We start from the raw sequence: 7203 nt of genomic DNA, 5'->3' as shown, positions 1-7203 counted from the left end.
TTGACATTAAGACTTTAATACTCAAGCATATCAACAATCAACAATGTCTTTCAAAATATCAACACTAAAGAAAGCTATCCCTAGCCCATCATGCTCAATCATTCATCCATTCGCAAAGCACACTCGAATATTAGCTACATCCAATGCTCAAGTACGACCATAGTGCCCCTTAGTTGGTGCTTTATAAGAGAAGATGGAGACACAAATAAAAATAAAAATTGTGTAAAGTAAATAGATAGGCCCTTCGCAGAGGGAAGTAGGGATTTGTAGAGGTGCTAGAGCTCAAAGCAAGAAAAGGGAGATAAAAACATTTTGAGAGGCATGCTTTTCCTGTCAACGAAAACGTTCGAGTAGTTCCCAACAATTTCCATGCTAGATATATCATAGGCGGTTCCTAAACATAAAATAAAGTTTACTCCTTTTTCCACCATACTTTCACACTCCACGGCTAGCCATATCCACGGGTACCGTCCATACCAGCACTTTCCAAGTAATTTATTATTTGACAACATAAAGTAAATTTCTTTTTCATTTCAGGACTGGGCATCCCTATTACTGCCATACTCTCGTGCAATGACAAGTGAATAAACACTCATCTTGAGAATAACACATCTAGCATGGAAAATATTGGCCACCCCCTGCCGCTTCATGAGCAGTATGGGCACACAAAAAGGAAATTCATTTTGAAAATTAGAGTTGGCACATACAAATTTGCTTAGAACGGCACAAAAATACCGCATATAGGTAGGTATGGTGGACTCATATGGCAAAACTGGGTTTAAATTTTTTGGATGCACAAGTAGTATTTCTACCTCGTACAAGTGGAGGCTAGCAAAAATATTGAGAAGCAACCAACCAAGAAAAGAAAATTCACATAAGCAAGCATTAAGAATAACTAACACCGAATAGTGCACCACAAGTAGGATGTGATTTTATTGCATAACTATTGACTTTTGTGCTTGCATAGGGAATCACAAACCTTAACACCCAATATTATTTCTTAAGCATAATTACTCACCAACATGACTCATATATTACTATCATCATATCTCAAAACTATTACAAAGAATCAAGTTTATTTTGTCCAATGATCTTCATGAAAGTTTTTATTATATCCGTCTTGAATATCTATCACTTTGGGACTAATTTCATGTATTGCAATTGCTTTTGACAAGCTCAAATATATTTAAGTGAAGAACATGGGCATAAAAATTTCATCTCTCAAAATAATATAAACGAAGCATGAGCGAATTTCTTCAAAAATTTACTACCAATCAAATAAAACTAAGTGAAGCATGAGAGTATTTCTTCAAAAATATTAAAGCACACCATGCTCAAAAAGATATAAGTGAAGCACTAGAGCAATTCCATAGCTCCGTAAATTTCAGTGAAGCATACAGGGCAATTCTAAAAAATCATAGCATAATTTTGGATCTCTCAAATAGGTGTCTCTAGCAAGGATACTTGTGACAAAAAAAATGAAAAACAAGCAAAGACTTGTATAATACAATACACTTCAAGCAAAACTCATGATATGTGACGAACAAAGTATAGTTCCAAGTAAAATACCGATGGTCGTTAGAAGAAAGAGGGGATGCCTTCCGGTGCATCCCCAGGCTTAATTGCTTGGTTCTCCTTGAATATTAACTTGGGGTGCCATGGGCATCCCCAAGCTTAGGCTCTTTTCACTCCTTATTCCTTCATCCATCGTGATCTCACCCAAAACTTGAAAACTTCAATCATACAAGACTTAACAAAACCTTCGTGAGATCCGTTAGTATAATAAAGCAAATCACTACTTTAAGTATTGTTGCAAAACCATTCATATTTTATTATTGTATTGTATTCCAACTTTACCATGGCTTTTACCCCCCCCCCCCATATAGTCCATAGATTCATCAAAATGAGCACACAATGCAATGAAAATAGAACCTGTCAAAAACAGAGCAATCTGTAGTAATCTGAGCTTTTTACATATTTATGTAACTCCAAAACTTCTAACAAATTAGGACAACATAGGCAATTTGTATATCAATCTTGTGTAAAAAGTTCAGAATTTTATCACACTTCTGTTATTTTTTAAAATTCTGCTACTGGATGCAAAAGTTTCTGTTTTTCAACAAGATCAAATCAACTATCACCCAACATGATCGCAAAGATTTTACTTGGCACAAATACTAATTAAAACAAAAAAACACAATCATAACAGTAGCATAATTGTGTAAACACTCTAGAACAGAAAGAAAAAGAGAAAAAATATTTTATTCATTGGTTGCCTCCCAACAAGCTCTTTTTTATAGCCATTAAGATAGGCTTGGAATTTTAACGATGCTCACATGAAAGACAAGAATTGAAGCACAAAGAGAGCATCATAAAACTTGTGATAAACATATTTAAGTCTAACATACTTCCTGTGCATAGAAATTTTATAAGCAAACAAATTATCAAGACAAGAATTATCTAACACATGCAAAGTAGAAGAAAGAAACAATAACAATCTCAACATGAAGAGAGGTAATTTAGTAACATGAATATTTCTACAACCATATTTTCCTCTCTCATGGTAATTACATCTAGGATCATAATCAAATTCAATAATACATCTATCATATAAAATTTTCTCTTCATGATCCACATGCATAAAACTTTTATAATCTTCCAAGATAGTGGGATGAACATCAACTAAAGTCATGACCTCTCCAAGCCCACTTTTATCAACAATTTCATAAGATTGAACAATCTCCAAATATGTGGGATTATTTTTACCTAAATTCGACTCTCTTCCAAACCCACCTTTAATATTATCGTAAGCATATTCATCATGAGGTTTAAATAAATTTTGAAGATCATAAGAATCATTATCACCCCAATCATGATCATTGCAATAAGTAGTGGTCATAACAATATTAGCATCCCCAAGCTTGAGGTTTTGCATATTATTAGCACAATTGACATTAATAGAATTTATAATAACATCATTGCAATCATGATTTTCATCTAAGGAGCTATCATGAATCACTTTATAAATTTCTTCTTTTAAAACTTCATCACAATTTTCAGATTCACGAATCTCAAGCAAACCTTCATAAAGATAATCTAGTGAACTCAATTCACTAGCAATGGATTCATCATAATTGGATCTTTTGAAACTATTAGCAAGTGGATGCAGATCCATATCAATAGATTTTTAGTAAGCAAAGATACAAGCAAATATAAGACACATGTCAACACAAGCAAACAAAAGATCAATGAAAAATATTTTTATCTTTTTGCAAAAACATTTTAGAAGTGGGGGAAATGAAAACGAGAGGCAAATGGCAAATAAAGTATTTGCAAGGAGATGAGATTTGTGATTAGGAACCTGATAGATGTTGACTTGATCCTCCCCGACAACGGCGCCAGGAATTTCTTTTGATGCGGCTTGAAACTGTGTTGGTATTTCCCCAAAGAGGAGGGGATGATGCAGTACAACTATGGTAGGTATTTCCCTTAGTTATGAAACCAAGGTATCAATCCAATAGGAGGCCAAGCCAAGCTATGTAAATGGTACCTGCACACAAAGAACAAATACTTGCAACCTGACGCGTAAAAGGGGTTGCCAATCCCTCCTCGGGCAAAAGATAGATTGGTTTGTATGATTTTGGATAAATAGATCTCGCAATAACACAAAATAAAATAAATAAAGAAAAAGTGCAGCAAGGTATTTTTGGGTTTTTGGAGTAATAGATCTGAAAATAAAAGCGAATAAAAATAGATCAGAAAGAATATGATAAAAGATAGACCCGAGAGCCGTAGATTTCACTAGTGGCTTCTCTCGAGAAAATAGCATATGGTGGGTAAACAAATTACCATTGGTCAATTGACAAAAGATCAAATAATGATGGCGATATCCAGGCAATGATCATTATATAGGCATCATGTCCAAGATTAGTAGACCGAAATGATTCTGCATCTACTACTATTACTCCACACATCGACCACTATCTAGCATGCATCTAGTGTATTAAGTTCATGGAGAAACGGAGTAATGCAATAAGAATGGTGACATGATGTAGACAAGATCTATTCATCTAAGAATAGACCCCATCTTGTTATCCTTAATAGCAACGATACATGTGTGCCTTGCTGCCCCTTTTGTCACTGGGTGAGGACACCGCAAGATCGAACCCATCACAAAGCACCTCTTCCCATGGCAAGAAAAATCAATCTAGTCGGCCTAACTAAACCAAATATCCGAAGAAGAAATACGAGGCTATAAGTAATCATGCATATAAGAGATCAAAGAAAACTCAAATATCTTTCATGGATATAGATTTGATCATAAACTCAAACTTCATCGGATCCCAACAAACACACCGCAAAAAGTCATTACATCAAATATATCTCCAAGAGACCATTGTATTGAGAATCAAAAGAGAGAGAAAGCCATCTAGCTACTTCCTACGGACTCGTAGGTCTATGGTGGACTACTCACGCATCATAAGAAAGGCACCAATGAGGACGACGAACCCCTCCATGATGGTGTAGATTGGATCTCGTGGTTCTGGAACTTGCGGCGACTGGAATTGTGTTTCGTCTGGTCCCCTAGGGTTTCTGGAATATTTGGGAATATTTGGGAATTTATAGGGCAAAGAGGCGGTGCAGGAGGACTCTATGGGGCCCACAACCCCCCTGGGCGCGCTTAGGCTCCTAGGGCGCCCCCTGGTGGGTTGTGCTCCCCAGGGGCCACCCCTCTGGTGCTTTCTTGGCCCCCAAGGTGTCTTCTAGTCCAACAAAATCTCCGAAAAGTTTGTTGCATTTGGACTCCGTTTGGTACTGATATTCTACGACGTAAAAAAAGCAAAAAAAGCACAATGTCAATAGGTTAGTCCCAAAAATGATAGAAATTTGCTATAAAATTATTGTAAAACATCCAAGAATGATAATGTAATAGCACAGAACAATAAAAAATTATAGATACGTTGGAGACGTATCACCTAGTTCCACTTCTATAAATTCTTAAATATTGGGAAACCCTCAGAGAGTCACCCGAAGCAATTTCTCCGCTGCTGCAAGTCTCTATTCTTTTGCGATCCCATCTGGAGGCCTTTTCTGATACCCTGTCGGAGGGAGGATCGGTCACGGAGGGTTTCTACATCAACCTTGTTGCCCTACCAATGATGTGCGAGTACTTCACCACATAACTACGGGTAGATGGCTTCTTCTCTCTCTTTGATCTTCAATACAATGTTCTCCATGATCTCCATGGAGTTATATCACATGTATTCTTCTTTTGCGGTGTGTTTGTTGGGATCCGATGAATTGTGGGTTTATGATCAAATTATTCATTGAAAGTAATTGAGTCTTTTCTGAACTTTATTATGCATGATTATGATAGCTTTGTATTTGATACGCCTCCAACATATTTATAGTTTTTGATTGTTCCATGCTATTATAGTATCAATCTTGGATGTTTATTATGCAATTATATATCATTTTTTGACTAACCTATTAACCTAGCGCCCATTGTCAGTTGCTATTTTTTGCTTGTTTTAGTTTTCCAGAATATCAGTACCAAACGAAGTCCAATTGCCATGAAACTTTTTTGATATTTTTTCTAGACAAAAGAGACATTAGAAGGTTCAGGAGGAGACCAGAAGATGAAGGAGTATCCCACAAGGCACCATGACGCACCCAAGGGGTGGGCATGCCCTGGTGTGTTGTGGGGCCCATGTTCAGCTATTTGACATAATTCCGCCTCTATAAATTCTCTAAAATTGGGAAACCAATAAAGAGCTAGCCAAAGCCCTTTTCCACTGGCGCAAGTTCCTATTCTCGAGAGATCACATCTGGGGCCTTTTCTGGCACCCTGCCGGAGAGGGATTCAACCATGGAGGGCTCTACATCAACCTTACCGTCCCTTCGATGTGTGTGAGTAGTTTACCGTAGACCTACGGGTCCATGGCTAGTAGCTAGATGCCTTCTTCTCTGTATTTGATCTTCAATACAATGTTCTCCTTGATTTTCTTGGATATCTATTCGATGTAATCACTTTTTGCGGTGTGTTTGTTGGGATCCGATGAATTGTGAGTTTATGATGAGATTATCTATGAATATTATTTAAGTCTTCTCTAAACTCATTTATGCATGATTATTATAGCTTTGTATTTCTCTTCCATCTATTGATTTGGTTTGGCCAACTAGATTGATTTTTCTTGCAATGGGAGAGGTTCTTTGTGATGGGTTTGATCTTGTGATGCTCAATCCTAGTGATAGAAGGGGACATGACACATATTTGTATTGTTGCCATTAAGGATAAAAATATGGGGTTTATTCATGTGTGAGTTTACTAACACTTAGAAGTTTCAAACAATTTATTGTCGAATATGAGCATGAATATGATTTATGAATATCTTAGATTGATAAGTATTACAATAAAGAAGGTTTCCACGTTTCCTTTGCCACAAAAGAAGTTCCACTACAAATAGGTTGACTAATTTCATGGTACAAGACTGGTAGCAATAGCCTCACATGTTGCGGCCATGGTACCATCATCTTCTGGTGGTAGTGCGTTGGCACCGGTAAATGGCAGTGGGGGTTTCATATACGATCCATCTATCTATCGATTGTTCTCTGTACAAACAAATACATCCATCTCTTGATCCATTGTTTTTTCTATGTACAAAGATTGAACGACCTGACAAATTCTATAGAGACGAACACATCCATTCACTAGTCCATCCATCCATCATTTTCTGTGCGAACTAGGAACAGAGAAGACATAGAGGAGAGAGAGCTCACCTGAGGCGACGGCCTGACCAAACTCCGGCGTGGCCACGTCCGGCTAAGTCAGGCGGAGGCGACGTGCGGTGAAGGGGGCTTCGCGTGGAGCAGCGGCTGTGGGCCTGTAGGCGAGCAGGTGGGGTGGAGGAGCGGCTTCAGGCAAGTGGGTGGGGCGGGCTGTCTGGCAGCACAACGGCGGCGGTGGACCTATAACCCTATCGCGAGCGCAAGTGGGGAGGTACCTGCTGCTATTGTTGGGGAACATGGCATGGAAAACAAAACAAAATCTGCGCACATGCAAGATTTATCTATGGAGATGCATAGCAATGAGAGGGGAGAGTATATCTACGTACCCTCATAGACCGTGAAGCGGGTTTATTAACATAGTTGATGTAGTCGAACTTCTTCCTGATCCAACCAATCAAGTACCAAACGTACGGC

Source organism: Triticum dicoccoides, chromosome 3B (genome assembly GCF_002162155.2).
Source record: "Triticum dicoccoides isolate Atlit2015 ecotype Zavitan chromosome 3B, WEW_v2.0, whole genome shotgun sequence".
Lineage (NCBI taxonomy): Eukaryota > Viridiplantae > Streptophyta > Magnoliopsida > Poales > Poaceae > Triticum > Triticum dicoccoides.
The sequence above is the reverse complement of the archived record's forward strand: the minus strand, read 5'-3'. Positions refer to the sequence as shown.